Genomic DNA, 21,237 nt, shown 5'->3' on the forward strand with positions numbered 1-21,237 from the left:
CCTAACAGTCTTAAATAAGAACATCAGTAAGCACCACTGGCATAATGGGTAAGGCACTGTTCTCCTAAGCCAGTGGTTGTGGGTTTAAGTCCCGTCTGAGTTGGAAGTCATTACAGCAAGTGTCTCATCACTAGAGTTGATATTTTATCCTTGCTTCAACTGTAAAACAGTCTTGCAGTGTTTAGCTTGTAAAAAATGACCACAGAAGCTAAAATATGACATTAATTATGATAACATTGTTTTTGTTGTTTTTTAAACCTTTTCTATCACCGTGGACAGCTTATTCAAGTGCCATCTGGCATGCATGTTCCTTTGTTGCTCATCATTCATCACCAAAAATGATTTTCTTTTTCAATTCTTATGACTGTACTGATTGTATTGAATAAAATCCACATCTAGCATAACCAATTAATGCTGCAAAGTGCTCCAGTGGCGCAATTGGTCAGCGCACGGTACTTATAAGACAGTATCTGTTCAGCAATGCCGAGGTTGTGAGTTCAAGCCTCACCTGGAGCATCTTTGTATACTGTTTTTTTTTCCTTTTCTTGTGTCATTAGTCATTGATTATAAACTGCTACCTTAATATTTAATATGATATTACAAAGGATGGAAGAAAGAAAGAAAAAACACAAACATGATTGTGCATTTAAGTTGTCTGCACACATCTGCTTTGGTTCAAATGCACTGCATATCTTCCTTCAGTCAGCCAACAAAACAGCAATGGAAAAGATTAACATACTGTTGGTAAAGCAGTTGCATCAAATTGATTTTCTGCAATATAGCATGATAATCCATACTGACAGCTCTGGATAGTACCAGCACATTTCTTGCTGGACTTGGTAATGCATAGAACACAGTAAACAGCTTCACTTTTTCATCAAAAATAAATAATTGACTATTAAAAACCTAACAGTCTTAAATAAGAACATCAGTAAGCACCACTGGCATAATGGATAAGTCACTGCCCTCCTAAGCCAGGGGGTCCAAGTCCCATATGGGGTGGAAGTCATTACAGCAAGTGTCTCATCACTAGAGTTGATATTTTATCCTTGCTTCAACTGTAAAACAGTCTTGCAGTGTTTAGCTTGTAAAAAATGACCACAGAAGCTAAAATATGACATTAATTATGATAACATTGTTGTTGTTCTTGTTTTTTAAACCTTTTCTATCGCCGTGGACAGCTTATTCAAGTGCCATCTGGCATGCAAGTTCCTTTGTTGCTCATCATTCATCACCAAAAATTATTTTCTTTTTCAATTCTTATGACTGTACTGATTGTATTGAATAAAATCCACATCTAGCATAACCAATTAATGCTGCAAAGTGCTCCAGTGGCGCAATTGGTCAGCGCGCGGTACTTATAAGACAGTATCTGTTGAGCAATGCCAAGGTTATGAGTTCAAGCCTCACCTGGAGCATCTATGTATACTGTTTTTTTTTCTTTTCTTTTGTCATTAGTCATTGATTATAAACTGCTACCTTAATATATAATATGATATTACAAAGGATGGAAGAAAGAAAGAAAAAACACAAACATGATTGTGCATTTAAGTTGTCAGCACACATCTGCTTTGGTTCAAATGCACTGCATATCTTCCTTCAGTCAGCAAACAAAACAGCAATGGAAAAGATTAACATACTGTTGGTAAAGCAGTTGCATCAAATTGATTTTCTGCAATATAGCATGATAATCCATACTTACAGCTCTGGATAGTACCAGCACATTTCTTGCTGGACTTGGTAATGCAAAGAACACAGTAAACAGCTTCACTTTTTCCTCAAAAATAAATAATTGACTATTAAAAACCTAACAGTCTTAAATAAGAACATCAGTAAGCACCACTGGCATAATGGATAAGTCACCGCCCTCCTAAGCCAGGGGGTCCAAGTCCCATATGGGGTGGAAGTAAATACAGCAAGTGTCTCATCACTAGAGTTGATATTTTATCCTTGCTTCAACTGTAAAACAGTCTTGCAGTGTTTAGCTTGTAAAAAATGACCACAGAAGCTAAAATATGACATTAATTATGATAACATTGTTGTTGTTGTTTTTTAAACCTTTTTTTATCACCGTGGACAGCTTATTCAAGTGTCATCTGGCATGCATGTTCCTTTGTTGCTCATCATTGATCACCAAAAATGATTTTCTTTTTCAATTCTTATGAATGTACTGATTGTATTGAATAAAATCCACATCTAGCATAACCAATGAATGCCGCAAAGTGCTCCAGTGGCGCAATTGGTCAGCGCGCGGTACTAATAAGACAGTATCAGTTGAGCAATGCCGAGGTTGTGAGTTCAAGCCTCACCTGGAGCATCTTTGTATACTGGTTTTTTTTTCATTTTCTTATGTCATTAGTCATTGATTATAAACTGCTACCTTAATATTTAATATGATATTACAAAGGATGGAAGAAATAAAGAAAAAACACAAACATGATTGTGCATTTAAGTTGTCAGCACACATCTGCTTTGGTTCAAATGCACTGCATATCTTCCTTCAGTCAGCCAACAAAACAGCAATGGAAAAGATTAACATACTGTTGGTAAAGCAGTTGCATCAAATTGATTTTCTGCAATATAGCATGATATTCCATACTGACAGCTCTGGATAGTACCAGCACATTTCTTGCTGGACTTGGTAATGCAAAGAACACAGTAAACAGCTTCACTTTTTTTCAAAAATAAATAATTGACTATTAAAAACCTAACAGTCTTAAATAAGGACATCAGTAAGCACCACTGGCATAATGGATAAGGCACTGTTCTCCTAAGCCAGTGGTTGTGGGTTTAAGTCCCATCTGAGTTGGAAGTCATTACAGCAGTGTCTCATCACTAGAGTTGATATTTTATCCTTGCTTCAACTGTAAAACAGTCTTGCAGTGTTTAGCTTGTAAAAAATGACCACAGAAGCTAAAATATGACATTAATTATGATAACATTGTTGTTGTTGTTTTTTAAACCTTTTCTATCACCGTGGACAGCTTATTCAAGTGCCATCTGGCATGCATGTTCCTTTGTTGCTCATCATTCATCACCAAAAATGATTTTCTTTTTCAATTCTTATGACTGTACTGATTGTATTGAATAAAATCCACATCTAGCATAACAAATGAATGCTGCAAAGTGCTCCAGTGGCGCAATTGGTCAGCACGCGGTACTTATAAGACAGTATCTGTTGAGCAATGCCGAGGTTGTGAGTTCAAGCCTCACCTGGAGCATCTTTGTATACTGTTTTTTTTTCCTTTTCTTATGTCATTAGTCATTGATTATAAACTGCTACCTTAATATTTAATATGATATTACAAAGGATGGAAGAAATAAAGAAAAAAAACAAACATGATTGTGCATTTAAGTTGTCAGCACACATCTGCTTTGGTTCAAATACACTGCATATCTTCCTTCAGTCAGCCAACAAAACAGCAATGGAAAAGATTAACATACTGTTGGTAAAGCAGTTGCATCAAATTGATTTTCTGCAATATAGCATGATAATCCATACTGACAGCTCTGGATAGTACCAGCACATTTCTTGCTGGACTTGGTAATGCAAAGAACACAGTAAACAGCTTCACTTTTTCCTCAAAAATAAATAATTGACTATTAAAAACCTAACAGTCTTAAATAAGAACATCAGTAAGCACCATTGGCATAATGGGTAAGGCACTGTTCTCCTAAGCAAGTGGATGTGGGTTTAAGTCCCGTCTGAGTTGGAAGTCATTACAGCAAGTGTCTCATCACTAGAGTTGATATTTTATCCTTGCTTCAACTGTAAAACAGTCTTGCAGTGTTTAGCTTGTAAAAAATGACCACAGAAGCTAAAATATTACATTAATTATGATAACATTGTTGTTGTTGTTTTTTAAACCTTTTCTATAACCGTGGACAGCTTATTCAAGTGCCATCTGGCATGCCTGTTCCTTTGTTGCTCATCATTCATCACCAAAAATGATTTTCTTTTTCAATTCTTATGACTGTACTGATTGTATTGAATAAAATCCACATCTAGCATAACAAATTAATGCTGCAAAGTGCTCCAGTGGCGCATTTGGTCAGCACGCGGTACATAAAATGACAGTATCTGTTGAGCAATGCCGAAGTTGTGAGTTCAAGCCTCACCTGGAGCATCTTTGTATACTGTTTTTTTTTCATTTTCTTATGTCATTAGTCATTGATTATAAACTGCTACCTTAATATTTAATATGATATTACAAAGGATGGAAGAAATAAAGAAAAAACACAAACATGATTGTGCATTTAAGTTGTCAGCACACATCTGCTTTGGTTCAAATGCACTGCATATCTTCCTTCAGTCAGCCAACAAAACAGCAATGGAAAAGATTAACATACTGTTGGTAAAGCAGTTGCATCAAATTGATTTTCTACAATATAGCATGATAATCCATACTGACAGCTCTGGATAGTACCAGCACATTTCTTGCTGGACTTGGTAATGCAAAGAACACAGTAAACAGCTTCACTTTTTCCTCAAAAATAAATAATTGACTATTAAAAACCTAACAGTCTTAAATAAGAACATCAGTAAGCACCACTGGCATAATGGGTAAGGCACTGTTCTCCTAAGCCAGGGGGTCCAAGTCCCATATGGGGTGGAAGTCATTACAGCAAGTGTCTCATCACTAGAGTTGATATTTTATCCTTGCTTCAACTGTAAAACAGTCTTGCAGTGTTTAGCTTGTAAAAAATGACCACAGAAGCTAAAATATGACATTAATTATGATAACATTGTTGTTGTTGTTTTTTAAACCTTTTCTATCACCGTGGACAGCTTATTCAAGTGCCATCTGGCATGCATGTTCCTTTGTTGCTCATCATTCATCACCAAAAATGATTTTCTTTTTCAATTCTTATGACTGTACTGATTGTATTGAATAAAATCCACATCTCGCATAATAACTTAATGCTGCAAAGTGCTCCAGTGGCGCAATTGGACAGCACGTGGTACTTATAAGACAGTATCTGTTGAGCAATGCCGAGGTTGTGAGTTCAAGCCTCACCTGGAGCATCTTTGTATACTGTTTTTTTTTCCTTTTCTTATGTCATTAGTCATTGATTATAAACTGCTACCTTAATATTTAATATGATATTACAAAGGATGGAAGAAATAAAGAAAAAACACAAACATGATTGTGCATTTAAGTTGTCAGCACACATCTGCTTTGGTTCAAATGCACTGCATATCTTCCTTCAGTCAGCCAACAAAACAGCAATGGAAAAGATTAACATACTGTTGGTAAAGCAGTTGCATCAAATTGATTTTCTACAATATAGCATGATAATCCATACTGACAGCTCTGGATAGTACCAGCACATTTCTTGCTGGACTTGGTAATGCAAAGAACACAGTAAACAGCTTCACTTTTTCCTCAAAAATAAATAATTGACTATTAAAAACCTAACAGTCTTAAATAAGAACATCAGTAAGCACCACTGGCATAATGGGTAAGGCACTGTTCTCCTAAGCCAGGGGGTCCAAGTCCCATATGGGGTGGAAGTCATTACAGCAAGTGTCTCATCACTAGAGTTGATATTTTTTCCTTGCTTCAACTGTAAAACAGTCTTGCAGTGTTTAGCTTGTAAAAAATGACCACAGAAGCTAAAATATGACATTAATTATGATAACATTGTTGTTGTTGTTTTTTAAACCTTTTCTATCATCGTGGACAGCTTATTCAAGTGCCATCTGGCATGCATGTTCCTTTGTTGCTCATCATTCATCACCAAAAATGATTTTCACTTTCAATTCTTATGACTGTACTGATTGTATTGAATAAAATCCACATCTCGCATAATAACTTAATGCTGCAAAGTGCTCCAGTGGCGCAATTGGTCAGCACGTGGTACTTAGAAGACAGTATCTGTTGAGCAATGCCGAGGTTGTGAGTTCAAGCCTCACCTGGAGCATCTTTGTATACTGTTTTTTTTTCCTTTTCTTATGTCATTAGTCATTGATTATAAACTGCTACCTTAATATTTAATATGATATTACAAAGGATGGAAGAAATAAAGAAAAAACACAAACATGATTGTGCATTTAAGTTGTCAGCACACATCTGCTTTGGTTCAAATGCACTGCATATCTTCCTTCAGTCAGCCAACAAAACAGCAATGGAAAAGATTAACATACTGTTGGTAAAGCAGTTGCATCAAATTGATTTTCTGCAATATAGCATGATAATCCATACTGACAGCTCTGGATAGTACCAGCACATTTCTAGCTGGACTTGGTAATGCAAAGAACACAGTAAACAGCTTCACTTTTTCCTCAAAAATAAATAATTGACTATTAAAAACCTAACAGTCTTAAATAAGAACATCAGTAAGCACCACTGGCATAATGGGTAAGGCACTGTTCTCCTAAGCCAGTGGTTGTGGGTTTAAGTCCCGTCTGAGTTGGAAGTCATTACAGCAAGTGTCTCATCACTAGAGTTGATATTTTATCCTTGCTTCAACTGTAAAACAGTCTTGCAGTGTTTAGCTTGTAAAAAATGACCACAGAAGCTAAAATATGACATTAATTATGATAACATTGTTGTTGTTTTTTTTTAAACCTTTTCTATCACCGTGGACAGCTTATTCAAGTGCCATCTGGCATGCATGTTCCTTTGTTGCTCATCATTCATCACCAAAAATGATTTTCTTTTTCAATTCTTATGACTGTACTGATTGTATTGAATAAAATCCACATCTAGCATAACCAATTAATGCTGCAAAGTGCTCCAGTGGCGCAATTGGTCAGCGCACGGTACTTATAAGACAGTATCTGTTCAGCAATGCCGAGGTTGTGAGTTCAAGCCTCACCTGGAGCATCTTTGTATACTGTTTTTTTTCCCTTTTCTTGTGTCATTAGTCATTGATTATAAACTGCTACCTTAATATTTAATATGATATTACAAAGGATGGAAGAAAGAATGAAAAAACACAAACATGATTGTGCATTTAAGTTGTCAGCACACATCTGCTTTGGTTCAAATGCACTGCATATCTTCCTTCAGTCAGCCAATAAAACAGCAATGGAAAAGATTAACATACTGTTGGTAAAGCAGTTGCATCAAATTGATTTTCTGCAATATAGCATGATAATCCATACTGACAGCTATGGATAGTACCAGCACATTTCTTGCTGGACTTGGTAATGCAAAGAACACAGTAAACAGCTTCACTTTTTCCTCAAAAATAAATAATTGACTATTAAAAACCTAACAGTCTTAAATAAAAACATCAGTAAGCACCACTGGCATAATGGATAAGTCACTGCCCTCCTAAGCCAGGGGGTCCAAGTCCTATATGGGGTGGAAGTCATTACAGCAAGTGTCTCATCACTAGAGTTGATATTTTATGCTTGCTTCAACTGTAAAACAGTCTTGCAGTGTTTAGCTTGTAAAAAATGACCACAGAAGCTAAAATATGAGATTAATTATGATAACATTGTTGTTGTTGTTGTTGTTGTTGTTTTTTAAACCTTTTCTATCACAGTGGACAGCTTATTCAAGTGCCATCTGGCATGCATGTTCCTTTGTTGCTCATCATTCATCATCAAAAATGATTTTCTTTTTCAATTCTTATGACTGTACTGATTGTATTGAATAAAATCCACATCTAGCATAACAACTTAATGATGCAAAGTGCTCCAGTAGCACAATTGGTCAGCACACGGTACTTATAAGACAGTATCTGTTGAGCAATGCCGAGGTTGTGAGTTCAAGCCTCACCTTGAGCATCTTTGTATACTGTTTTTTTTTCCTTTTCTTATGTCATTAGTCATTGATTATAAACTGCTACCTTAATATTTAATATGATATTACAAAGGATGGAAGAAAGAAAGAAAAAACACAAACATGATTGTGCATTTAAGTTGTCAGCACACATCTGCTTTGGTTCAAATGCACTGCATATCTTCCTTCAGTCAGCCAACAAAACAGCAATGGAAAAGATTAACATACTGTTGGTAAAGCAGTTGCATCAAATTGATTTTCTGCAATATAGCATGATAATCCATACTGACAGCTCTGGATAGTACCAGCACATTTCTAGCTGGACTTGGTAATGCAAAGAACACAGTAAACAGCTTCACTTTTTTTCAAAAATAAATAATTGACTATTAAAAACCTATCAGTCTTAAAAAAGGACATCAGTAAGCACCACTGGCATAATGGATAAGGCACTGTTCTCCTAAGCCAGTGGTTGTGGGTTTAAGTCCCATCTGAGTTGGAAGTCATTACAGCAGTGTCTCATCACTAGAGTTGATATTTTATCCTTGCTTCAACTGTAAAACAGTCTTGCAGTGTTTAGCTTGTAAAAAATGACCACAGAAGCTAAAATATGACATTAATTATGATAACATTGTTGTTGTTGTTTTTTAAACCTTTTCTATCACCGTGGACAGCTTATTCAAGTGCCATCTGGCATGCATGTTCCTTTGTTGCTCATCATTCATCATCAAAAATGATTTTCTTTTTCAATTCTTATGACTGTACTGATTGTATTGAATAAAATCCACATCTCGCATAATAACTTAATGCTGCAAAGTGCTCCAGTGGCGCAATTGGTCAGCACGCGGTACTTATAAGACAGTATCTGTTGAGCAATGCCGAGGTTGTGAGTTCAAGCCTCACCAGGAGCATCTTTGTATACTGTTTTTTTTTCCTTTTCTTATGTCATTAGTCATTGATTATAAACTGCTACCTTAATATTTAATATGATATTACAAAGGATGGAAGAAAGAAAGAAAAAACACAAACATGATTGTGCATTTAAGTTGTCAGCACACATCTGCTTTGGTTCAAATGCACTGCATATCTTCCTTCAGTCAGCCAACAAAACAGCAATGGAAAAGATTAACATACTGTTGGTAAAGCAGTTGCATCAAATTGATTTTCTGCAATATAGCATGATAATCCATACTGACAGCTCTGGATAGTACCAGCACATTTCTTGCTGGACTTGGTAATGCAAAGAACACAGTAAACAGCTTCACTTTTTCCTCAAAAATAAATAATTGACTATTAAAAACCTAACAGTCTTAAATAAAAACATCAGTAAGCACCACTGGCATAATGGGTAAGGCACTGTTCTCCTAAGCCAGTGGTTGTGGGTTTAAGTCCCGTCTGAGTTGGAAGTCATTACAGCAAGTGTCTCATCACTAGAGTTGATATTTTATCCTTGCTTCAACTGTAAAACAGTCTTGCAGTGTTTAGCTTGTAAAAAATGACCACAGAAGCTAAAATATGACATTAATTATGATAACATTGTTGTTGTTGTTTTTGAAACCTTTTCTATCACCGTGGACAGCTTATTCAAGTGCCATCTGGCATGCATGTTCCTTTGTTGCTCATCATTCATCACCAAAAATGATTTTCTTTTTCAATTCTTATGACTGTACTGATTGTATTGAATAAAATCCACATCTAGCATAACCAATTAATGCTGCAAAGTGCTCCAGTGGCGCAATTGGTCAGCGCACGGTACTTATAAGACAGTATCTGTTGAGCAATGCCGAGGTTGTGAGTTCAAGCCTCACCTGGAGCATCTTTGTATACTGTTTTTTTTTCCTTTTCTTGTGTCATTAGTCATTGATTATAAACTGCTACCTTAATATTTAATATGATATTACAAAGGATGGAAGAAAGAATGAAAAAACACAAACATGATTGTGCATTTAAGTTGTCAGCACACATCTGCTTTGGTTCAAATGCTCTGCATATCTTCCTTCAGTCAGCCAATAAAACAGCAATGGAAAAGATTAACATACTGTTGGTAAAGCAGTTGCATCAAATTGATTTTCTGCAATATAGCATGATAATCCATACTGACAGCTATGGATAGTACCAGCACATTTCTTGCTGGACTTGGTAATGCAAAGAACACAGTAAACAGCTTCACTTTTTCCTCAAAAATAAATAATTGACTATTAAAAACCTAACAGTCTTAAATAAAAACATCAGTAAGCACCACTGGCATAATGGATAAGTCACTGCCCTCCTAAGCCAGGGGGTCCAAGTCCTATATGGGGTGGAAGTCATTACAGCAAGTGTCTCATCACTAGAGTTGATATTTTATCCTTGCTTCAACTGTAAAACAGTCTTGCAGTGTTTAGCTTGTAAAAAATGACCACAGAAGCTAAAATATTACATTAATTATGATAACATTGTTGTTGTTGTTGTTGTTGTTGTTGTTGTTGTTTTTTAAACCTTTTCTATCACAGTGGACAGCTTATTCAAGTGCCATCTGGCATGCATGTTCCTTTGTTGCTCATCATTCATCATCAAAAATGATTTTCTTTTTCAATTCTTATGACTGTACTGATTGTATTGAATAAAATCCACATCTAGCATAACAACTTAATGCTGCAAAGTGCTCCAGTAGCACAATTGGTCAGCACACGGTACTTATAAGACAGTATCTGTTGAGCAATGCCGAGGTTGTGAGTTCAAGCCTCACCTTGAGCATCTTTGTATACTGTTTTTTTTTCCTTTTCTTATGTCATTAGTCATTGATTATAAACTGCTACCTTAATATTTAATATGATATTACAAAGGATGGAAGAAAGAAAGAAAAAACACAAACATGATTGTGCATTTAAGTTGTCAGCACACATCTGCTATGTTTCAAATGCACTGCATATCTTCCTTCAGTCAGCCAACAAAACAGCAATGGAAAAGATTAACATACTGTTGGTAAAGCAGTTGCATCAAATTGATTTTCTGCAATATAGCATGATAATCCATACTGACAGCTCTGGATAGTACCAGCACATTTCTAGCTGGACTTGGTAATGCAAAGAACACAGTAAACAGCTTCACTTTTTTTCAAAAATAAATAATTGACTATTAAAAACCTATCAGTCTTAAAAAAGGACATCAGTAAGCACCACTGGCATAATGGATAAGGCACTGTTCTCCTAAGCCAGTGGTTGTGGGTTTAAGTCCCATCTGAGTTGGAAGTCATTACAGCAGTGTCTCATCACTAGAGTTGATATTTTATCCTTGCTTCAACTGTAAAACAGTCTTGCAGTGTTTAGCTTGTAAAAAATGACCACAGAAGCTAAAATATGACATTAATTATGATAACATTGTTGTTGTTGTTTTTTAAACCTTTTCTATCACCGTGGACAGCTTATTCAAGTGCCATCTGGCATGCATGTTCCTTTGTTGCTCATCATTCATCATCAAAAATGATTTTCTTTTTCAATTCTTATGACTGTACTGATTGTATTGAATAAAATCCACATCTCGCATAATAACTTAATGCTGCAAAGTGCTCCAGTGGCGCAATTGGTCAGCACGCGGTACTTATAAGACAGTATCTGTTGAGCAATGCCGAGGTTGTGAGTTCAAGCCTCACCAGGAGCATCTTTGTATACTGTTTTTTTTTCCTTTTCTTATGTCATTAGTCATTGATTATAAACTGCTACCTTAATATTTAATATGATATTACAAAGGATGGAAGAAATAAAGAAAAAACACAAACATGATTGTGCATTTAAGTTGTCAGCACACATCTGCTTTGGTTCAAATGCACTGCATATCTTCCTTCAGTCAGCCAACAAAACAGCAATGGAAAAGATTAACATACTGTTGGTAAAGCAGTTGCATCAAATTGATTTTCTGCAATATAGCATGATAATCCATACTGACAGCTCTGGATAGTACCAGCACATTTCTTGCTGGACTTGGTAATGCAAAGAACACAGTAAACAGCTTCACTTTTTCCTCAAAAATAAATAATTGACTATTAAAAACCTAACAGTCTTAAATAAGAACATCAGTAAGCACCACTGGCATAATGGGTAAGGCACTGTTCTCCTAAGCCAGTGGTTGTGGGTTTAAGTCCCGTCTGAGTTGGAAGTCATTACAGCAAGTGTCTCATCACTAGAGTTGATATTTTATCCTTGCTTCAACTGTAAAACAGTCTTGCAGTGTTTAGCTTGTAAAAAATGACCACAGAAGCTAAAATATGACATTAATTATGATAACATTGTTGTTGTTGTTTTTGAAACCTTTTCTATCACCGTGGACAGCTTATTCAAGTGCCATCTGGCATGCATGTTCCTTTGTTGCTCATCATTCATCACCAAAAATGATTTTCTTTTTCAATTCTTATGACTGTACTGATTGTATTGAATAAAATCCACATCTAGCATAACCAATTAATGCTGCAAAGTGCTCCAGTGGCGCAATTGGTCAGCGCACGGTACTTATAAGACAGTATCTGTTGAGCAATGCCGAGGTTGTGAGTTCAAGCCTCACCTGGAGCATCTTTGTATACTGTTTTTTTTTCCTTTTCTTGTGTCATTAGTCATTGATTATAAACTGCTACCTTAATATTTAATATGATATTACAAAGGATGGAAGAAAGAATGAAAAAACACAAACATGATTGTGCATTTAAGTTGTCAGCACACATCTGCTTTGGTTCAAATGCTCTGCATATCTTCCTTCAGTCAGCCAATAAAACAGCAATGGAAAAGATTAACATACTGTTGGTAAAGCAGTTGCATCAAATTGATTTTCTGCAATATAGCATGATAATCCATACTGACAGCTATGGATAGTACCAGCACATTTCTTGCTGGACTTGGTAATGCAAAGAACACAGTAAACAGCTTCACTTTTTCCTCAAAAATAAATAATTGACTATTAAAAACCTAACAGTCTTAAATAAAAACATCAGTAAGCACCACTGGCATAATGGATAAGTCACTGCCCTCCTAAGCCAGGGGGTCCAAGTCCTATATGGGGTGGAAGTCATTACAGCAAGTGTCTCATCACTAGAGTTGATATTTTATCCTTGCTTCAACTGTAAAACAGTCTTGCAGTGTTTAGCTTGTAAAAAATGACCACAGAAGCTAAAATATTACATTAATTATGATAACATTGTTGTTGTTGTTGTTGTTGTTGTTGTTGTTTTTTAAACCTTTTCTATCACAGTGGACAGCTTATTCAAGTGCCATCTGGCATGCATGTTCCTTTGTTGCTCATCATTCATCATCAAAAATGATTTTCTTTTTCAATTCTTATGACTGTACTGATTGTATTGAATAAAATCCACATCTAGCATAACAACTTAATGCTGCAAAGTGCTCCAGTAGCACAATTGGTCAGCACACGGTACTTATAAGACAGTATCTGTTGAGCAATGCCGAGGTTGTGAGTTCAAGCCTCACCTTGAGCATCTTTGTATACTGTTTTTTTTTCCTTTTCTTATGTCATTAGTCATTGATTATAAACTGCTACCTTAATATTTAATATGATATTACAAAGGATGGAAGAAAGAAAGAAAAAACACAAACATGATTGTGCATTTAAGTTGTCAGCACACATCTGCTATGTTTCAAATGCACTGCATATCTTCCTTCAGTCAGCCAACAAAACAGCAATGGAAAAGATTAACATACTGTTGGTAAAGCAGTTGCATCAAATTGATTTTCTGCAATATAGCATGATAATCCATACTGACAGCTCTGGATAGTACCAGCACATTTCTAGCTGGACTTGGTAATGCAAAGAACACAGTAAACAGCTTCACTTTTTTTCAAAAATAAATAATTGACTATTAAAAACCTATCAGTCTTAAAAAAGGACATCAGTAAGCACCACTGGCATAATGGATAAGGCACTGTTCTCCTAAGCCAGTGGTTGTGGGTTTAAGTCCCATCTGAGTTGGAAGTCATTACAGCAGTGTCTCATCACTAGAGTTGATATTTTATCCTTGCTTCAACTGTAAAACAGTCTTGCAGTGTTTAGCTTGTAAAAAATGACCACAGAAGCTAAAATATGACATTAATTATGATAACATTGTTGTTGTTGTTTTTTAAACCTTTTCTATCACCGTGGACAGCTTATTCAAGTGCCATCTGGCATGCATGTTCCTTTGTTGCTCATCATTCATCATCAAAAATGATTTTCTTTTTCAATTCTTATGACTGTACTGATTGTATTGAATAAAATCCACATCTCGCATAATAACTTAATGCTGCAAAGTGCTCCAGTGGCGCAATTGGTCAGCACGCGGTACTTATAAGACAGTATCTGTTGAGCAATGCCGAGGTTGTGAGTTCAAGCCTCACCAGGAGCATCTTTGTATACTGTTTTTTTTTCCTTTTCTTATGTCATTAGTCATTGATTATAAACTGCTACCTTAATATTTAATATGATATTACAAAGGATGGAAGAAATAAAGAAAAAACACAAACATGATTGTGCATTTAAGTTGTCAGCACACATCTGCTTTGGTTCAAATGCACTGCATATCTTCCTTCAGTCAGCCAACAAAACAGCAATGGAAAAGATTAACATACTGTTGGTAAAGCAGTTGCATCAAATTGATTTTCTGCAATATAGCATGATAATCCATACTGACAGCTCTGGATAGTACCAGCACATTTCTTGCTGGACTTGGTAATGCAAAGAACACAGTAAACAGCTTCACTTTTTCCTCAAAAATAAATAATTGACTATTAAAAACCTAACAGTCTTAAATAAGAACATCAGTAAGCACCACTGGCATAATGGGTAAGGCACTGTTCTCCTAAGCCAGTGGTTGTGGGTTTAAGTCCCGTCTGAGTTGGAAGTCATTACAGCAAGTGTCTCATCACTAGAGTTGATATTTTATCCTTGCTTCAACTGTAAAACAGTCTTGCAGTGTTTAGCTTGTAAAAAATGACCACAGAAGCTAAAATATGACATTAATTATGATAACATTGTTGTTGTTGTTTTTTAAACCTTTTCTATCACCGTGGACAGCTTATTCAAGTGCCATCTGGCATGCATGTTCCTTTGTTGCTCATCATTCATCACCAAAAATGATTTTTTTTTTTCAATTCTTATGACTGTACTGATTGTATTGAATAAAATCCACATCTAGCATAACCAATTAATGCTGCAAAGTGCTCCAGTGGCGCAATTGGTCAGCACACGGTACTTATAAGACAGTATCTGTTCAGCAATGCTGAGGTTGTGAGTTCAAGCCTCACCTGGAGCATCTTTGTATACTGTTTTTTTTTCCTTTTCTTGTGTCTTTAGTCATTGATTATAAACTGCTACCTTAATATTTAATATGATATTACAAAGGATGGAAGAAAGAATGAAAAAACACAAACATGATTGTGCATTTAAGTTGTCAGCACACATCTGCTTTGGTTCAAATGCTCTGCATATCTTCCTTCAGTCAGCCAATAAAACAGCAATGGAAAAGATTAACATACTGTTGGTAAAGCAGTTGGATCAAATTGATTTTCTGCAATATAGCATGATAATCCATACTGACAGCTCTGGATAGTACAGCACATTTCTTGCTGGACTTGGTAATGCAAAGAACACAGTAAACAGCTTCACTTTTTCCTCAAAAATAAATAATTGACTATTAAAAACCTAACAGTCTTAAATAAGAACATCAGTAAGCACCACTGGCATAATGGATAAGTCACTGCCCTCCTAAGCCAGGGGGTCCAAGTCCTATATGGGGTAGAAGTCATTACAGCAAGTGTCTCATCACTAGAGTTGATATTTTATCCTTGCTTCAACTGTAAAACAGTCTTGCAGTGTTTAGCTTGTAAAAAATGACCACAGAAGCTAAAATATGACATTAATTATGATAACATTGTTGTTGTTGTTGTTGTTGTTGTTTTTTAAACCTTTTCTATCACAGTGGACAGCTTATTCAAGTGCCATCTGGCATGCATGTTCCTTTGTTGCTCATCATTCATCACCAAAAATGATTTTCTTTTTCAATTCTTATGACTGTACTGATTGTATTGAATAAAATCCACATCTAGCATAACCAATTAATGCTGCAAAGTGCTCCAGTGGCGCAATTGGTCAGCACGCGGTACTTATAAGACAGTATCTGTTGAGCGATGCCGAGGTTGTGAGTTCAAGCCTTACCTGGAGCATATTTGTATACTGTTTTTTTTTTCCTTTTCTTATGTCATTAGTCATTGATTATAAACTGCTACCTTAATATTTAATATGATATTACAAAGGATGGAAGAAAGAAAGAAAAAACACAAACATGATTGTGCATTTAAGTTGTCAGCACACATCTGCTTTGGTTCAAATGCACTGCATATCTTCCTTCAGTCAGCCAACAAAACAGCAATGGAAAAGATTAACATACTGTTGGTAAAGCAGTTGCATCAAATTGATTTTCTGCAATATAGCATGATAATCCATACTGACAGCTCTGGATAGTACCAGCACATTTCTTGCTGGACTTGGAAATGCAAAGAACACAGTAAACAGCTTCACTTTTTTTCAAAAATAAATAATTGACTATTAAAAACCTAACAGTCTTAAATAAGAACATCAGTAAGCACCACTGGCATAATGGGTAAGGCACTGTTCTCCTAAGCCAGTGGTTGCGGGTTTAAGTCCCGTCTGAGTTGGAAGTCATTACAGCAATTGTCTCATCACTAGAGTTGATATTTTATCCTTGCTTCAACTGTAAAACAGTCTTGCAGTGTTTAGCTTGTAAAAAATGACCACAGAAGCTAAAATATGACATTAATTATGATAACATTGTTGTTGTTGTTTTTGAAACATTTTCTATCACCGTGGACAGCTTATTCAAGTGCCATCTGGCATGCATGTTCCTTTGTTGCTCATCATTCATCACCAAAAATGATTTTCTTTTTCAATTCTTATGACTGTACTGATTGTATTGAATAAAATCCACATCTAGCATAACCAATTAATGCTGCAAAGTGCTCCAGTGGTGCAATTGGTCAGTGCGCGGTACTTATAAGACAGTATCTGTTCAGCAATGCCGAGGTTGTGAGTTCAAGCCTCACCTGGAGCATCTTTGTATACTGTTTTTTTTTCCTTTTCTTGTGTCATTAGTCATTGATTATAAACTGCTACCTTAATATTTAATATGATATTACAAAGGATGGAAGAAAGAAAGAAAAAACACAAACATGATTGTGCATTTAAGTTGTCAGCACACATCTGCTTTGGTTCAAATGCACTGCATATCTTTCTTCAGTCAGCCAACAAAACAGCAATGGAAAAGATTAACATACTGTTGGTAAAGCAGTTGCATCAAATTGATTTTCTGCAATATAGCATGATAATCCATACTGACAGCTCTGGATAGTACCAGCACATTTCTTGCTGGACTTGGTAATGCAAAGAACACAGTAAACAGCTTCACTTTTTCCTCAAAAATAAATAATTGACTATTAAAAACCTAACAGTCTTAAATAAGAACATCAGTAAGCACCACTGGCATAATGGATAAGTCACTGCCCTCCTAAGCCAGGGGGTCCAAGTCCCATATGGGGTGGAAGTCATTACAGCAAGTGTCTCATCACTAGAGTTGATATTTTATCCTTGCTTCAACTGTAAAACAGTCTTGCAGTGTTTAGCTTGTAAAAAATGACCACAGAAGCTAAAATATGACATTAATTATGATAACATTGTTGTTGTTCTTGTTTTTTAAACCTTTTCTATCGCCGTGGACAGCTTATTCAAGTGCCATCTGGCATGCAAGTTCCTTTGTTGCTCTTCATTCATCACCAAAAATTATTTTCTTTTTCAATTCTTATGACTGTACTGATTGTATTGAATAAAATCCACATCTAGCATAACCAATTAATGCTGCAAAGTGCTCCAGTGGCGCAATTGGTCAGCGCGCGGTACTTATAAGACAGTATCTGTTGAGCAATGCCAAGGTTATGAATTCAAGCCTCACCTGGAGCATCTATGTATACTGTTTTTTTTTTCTTTTCTTTTGTCATTAGTCATTGATTATAAACTGCTACCTTAATATATAATATGATATTACAAAGGATGGAAGAAAGAAAGAAAAAACACAAACATGATTGTGCATTTAAGTTGTCAGCACACATCTGCTTTGGTTCAAATGCACTGCATATCTTCCTTCAGTCAGCCAACAAAACAGCAATGGAAAAGATTAACATACTGTTGGTAAAGCAGTTGCATCAAATTGATTTTCTGCAATATAGCATGATAATCCATACTTACAGCTCTGGATAGTACCAGCACATTTCTTGCTGGACTTGGTAATGCAAAGAACACAGTAAACAGCTTCACTTTTTCCTCAAAAATAAATAATTGACTATTAAAAACCTAACAGTCTTAAATAAGAACATCAGTAAGCACCACTGGCATAATGGATAAGTCACCGCCCTCCTAAGCCGGGGGGTCCAAGTCCCATATGGGGTGGAAGTAATTACAGCAAGTGTCTCATCACTAGAGTTGATATTTTATCCTTGCTTCAACTGTAAAACAGTCTTGCAGTGTTTAGCTTGTAAAAAATGACCACAGAAGCTAAAATACGACATTAATTATGATAACATTGTTGTTGTTGTTTTTTAAACCTTTTCTATCACCGTAGACAGCTTATTCAAGTGCCATCTGGCATGCATGTTCCTTTGTTGCTCATCATTCATCACCAAAAATGATTTTCTTTTTCAATTCTTATGACTGTACTGATTGTATTGAATAAAATCCACATCTAGCATAACCAATGAATGCTGCAAAGTGATCCAGTGGCACAATTGGTCAGCGCGCGGTACTAATAAGACAGTATCAGTTGAGCAATGCCGAGGTTGTGAGTTCAAGCCTTACCTGGAGCATATTTGTATAATGTTTTCTTTTCCTTTTCTTATGTCATTAGTCATTGATTATAAACTGCTACCTTAATATTTAATATGATATTACAAAGGATGGAAGAAAGAAAGAAAAAACACAAACATGATTGTGCATTTAAGTTGTCAGCACACATCTGCTTTGGTTCAAATGCACTGCATATCTTCCTTCAGTCAGCCAACAAAACAGCAATGGAAAAGATTAACATACTGTTGGTAAAGCAGTTGCATCAAATTGATTTTCTGCAATATAGCATGATAATCCATACTGACAGCTCTGGATAGTACCAGCACATTTCTTGCTGGACTTGGTAATGCAAAGAACACAGTAAACAGCTTCACTTTTTCCTCAAAAATAAATAATTGACTATTAAAAACCTAACAGTCTTAAATAAGAACATCAGTAAGCACCACTGGCATAATGGGTAAGGCACTGTTCTCCTAAGCCAGTGGCTGCGGGTTTAAGTCCCGTCTGAGTTGGAAGTCATTACAGCAAGTGTCTCATCACTAGAGTTGATATTTTATCCTTGCTTCAACTGTAAAACAGTCTTGCAGTGTTTAGCTTGTAAAAAATGACCACAGAAGCTAAAATATGACATTAATTATGATAACATTGTTGTTGTTGTTTTTGAAACATTTTCTATCACCGTGGACAGCTTATTCAAGTGCCATCTGGCATGCATGTTCCTTTGTTGCTCATCATTCATCACCAAAAATGATTTTCTTTTTCAATTCTTATGACTGTACTGATTGTATTGAATAAAATCCACATCTAGCATAACCAATTAATGCTGCAAAGTGCTCCAGTGGTGCAATTGGTCAGTGCGCGGTACTTATAAGACAGTATCTGTTCAGCAATGCCGAGGTTGTGAGTTCAAGCCTCACCTGGAGCATCTTTGTATACTGTTTTTTTTTCCTTTTCTTGTGTCATTAGTCATTGATTATAAACTGCTACCTTAATATTTAATATGATATTACAAAGGATGGAAGAAAGAAAGAAAAAACACAAACATGATTGTGCATTTAAGTTGTCAGCACACATCTGCTTTGGTTCAAATGCACTGCATATCTTTCTTCAGTCAGCCAACAAAACAGCAATGGAAAAGATTAACATACTGTTGGTAAAGCAGTTGCATCAAATTGATTTTCTGCAATATAGCATGATAATCCATACTGACAGCTCTGGATAGTACCAGCACATTTCTTGCTGGACTTGGTAATGCAAAGAACACAGTAAACAGCTTCACTTTTTCCTCAAAAATAAATAATTGACTATTAAAAACCTAACAGTCTTAAATAAGAACATCAGTAAGCACCACTGGCATAATGGATAAGTCACTGCCCTCCTAAGCCAGGGGGTCCAAGTCCCATATGGGGTGGAAGTCATTACAGCAAGTGTCTCATCACTAGAGTTGATATTTTATCCTTGCTTCAACTGTAAAACAGTCTTGCAGTGTTTAGCTTGTAAAAAATGACCACAGAAGCTAAAATATGACATTAATTATGATAACATTGTTGTTGTTCTTGTTTTTTAAACCTTTTCTATCGCCGTGGACAGCTTATTCAAGTGCCATCTGGCATGCAAGTTCCTTTGTTGCTCATCATTCATCACCAAAAATTATTTTCTTTTTCAATTCTTATAACTGTACTGATTGTATTGAATAAATCCACATCTAGCATAACCAATTAATGCTGCAAAGTGCTCCAGTGGCGCAATTGGTCAGCGCGCGGTACTTATAAGACAGTATCTGTTGAGCAATGCCAAGGTTATGAATTCAAGCCTCACCTGGAGCATCTATGTATACTGTTTTTTTTTTCTTTTCTTTTGTCATTAGTCATTGATTATAAACTGCTACCTTAATATATAATATGATATTACAAAGGATGGAAGAAAGAAAGAAAAAACACAAACATGATTGTGCATTTAAGTTGTCAGCACACATCTGCTTTGGTTCAAATGCACTGCATATCTTCCTTCAGTCAGCCAACAAAACAGCAATGGAAAAGATTAACATACTGTTGGTAAAGCAGTTGCATCAAATTGATTTTCTGCAATATAGCATGATAATCCATACTTACAGCTCTGGATAGTACCAGCACATTTCTTGCTGGACTTGGTAATGCAAAGAACACAGTAAACAGCTTCACTTTTTCCTCAAAAATAAATAATTGACTATTAAAAACCTAACAGTCTTAAATAAGAACATCAGTAAGCACCACTGGCATAATGGATAAGTCACCGCCCTCCTAAGCCGGGGGGTCCAAGTCCCATATGGGGTGGAAGTAATTACAGCAAGTGTCTCATCACTAGAGTTGATATTTTATCCTTGCTTCAACTGTAAAACAGTCTTGCAGTGTTTAGCTTGTAAAAAATGACCACAGAAGCTAAAATATGACATTAATTATGATAACATTGTTGTTGTTGTTTTTTAAACCTTTTCTATCACCGTAGACAGCTTATTCAAGTGCCATCTGGCATGCATGTTCCTTTGTTGCTCATCATTCATCACCAAAAATGATTTTCTTTTTCAATTCTTATGACTGTACTGATTGTATTGAATAAAATCCACATCTAGCATAACCAATGAATGCTGCAAAGTGATCCA

The 21,237-nt window shown here is 35.8% G+C and overlaps 7 non-coding genes across 7 annotated transcripts; all 7 read left to right on the forward strand.

Moving 5' to 3' along the window:
• Positions 1 to 423: 423 nt before the first annotated feature.
• Positions 424 to 516, forward strand: TRNAI-UAU (transfer RNA isoleucine (anticodon UAU)). Its single transcript is given in 2 exon segments — positions 424 to 461; positions 481 to 516. It is a non-coding gene; the product is annotated as a tRNA-Ile (tRNA).
• Positions 517 to 2,224: 1,708 nt separating this feature from the next.
• TRNAI-AAU (transfer RNA isoleucine (anticodon AAU)) lies at positions 2,225 to 2,317 on the forward strand. The gene is given in 2 exon segments: positions 2,225 to 2,262; positions 2,282 to 2,317. It is a non-coding gene; the product is annotated as a tRNA-Ile (tRNA).
• An 811-nt stretch (positions 2,318 to 3,128) lies between these two features.
• TRNAI-UAU (transfer RNA isoleucine (anticodon UAU)) lies at positions 3,129 to 3,221 on the forward strand. Its single transcript is given in 2 exon segments — positions 3,129 to 3,166; positions 3,186 to 3,221. It is a non-coding gene; the product is annotated as a tRNA-Ile (tRNA).
• A 2,611-nt stretch (positions 3,222 to 5,832) lies between these two features.
• TRNAL-UAG (transfer RNA leucine (anticodon UAG)) lies at positions 5,833 to 5,925 on the forward strand. The gene is given in 2 exon segments: positions 5,833 to 5,870; positions 5,890 to 5,925. It is a non-coding gene; the product is annotated as a tRNA-Leu (tRNA).
• Positions 5,926 to 6,737: 812 nt separating this feature from the next.
• Positions 6,738 to 6,830, forward strand: TRNAI-UAU (transfer RNA isoleucine (anticodon UAU)). The gene is given in 2 exon segments: positions 6,738 to 6,775; positions 6,795 to 6,830. It is a non-coding gene; the product is annotated as a tRNA-Ile (tRNA).
• Positions 6,831 to 9,456: 2,626 nt separating this feature from the next.
• TRNAI-UAU (transfer RNA isoleucine (anticodon UAU)) lies at positions 9,457 to 9,549 on the forward strand. Its single transcript is given in 2 exon segments — positions 9,457 to 9,494; positions 9,514 to 9,549. It is a non-coding gene; the product is annotated as a tRNA-Ile (tRNA).
• Positions 9,550 to 12,184: 2,635 nt separating this feature from the next.
• TRNAI-UAU (transfer RNA isoleucine (anticodon UAU)) lies at positions 12,185 to 12,277 on the forward strand. The gene is given in 2 exon segments: positions 12,185 to 12,222; positions 12,242 to 12,277. It is a non-coding gene; the product is annotated as a tRNA-Ile (tRNA).
• The last annotated feature ends 8,960 nt before the right edge of the window (positions 12,278 to 21,237 follow it).

This window comes from Pseudophryne corroboree, chromosome 4 (genome assembly GCF_028390025.1).
Source record: "Pseudophryne corroboree isolate aPseCor3 chromosome 4, aPseCor3.hap2, whole genome shotgun sequence".
Taxonomy (NCBI): Eukaryota; Metazoa; Chordata; class Amphibia; order Anura; family Myobatrachidae; genus Pseudophryne; species Pseudophryne corroboree.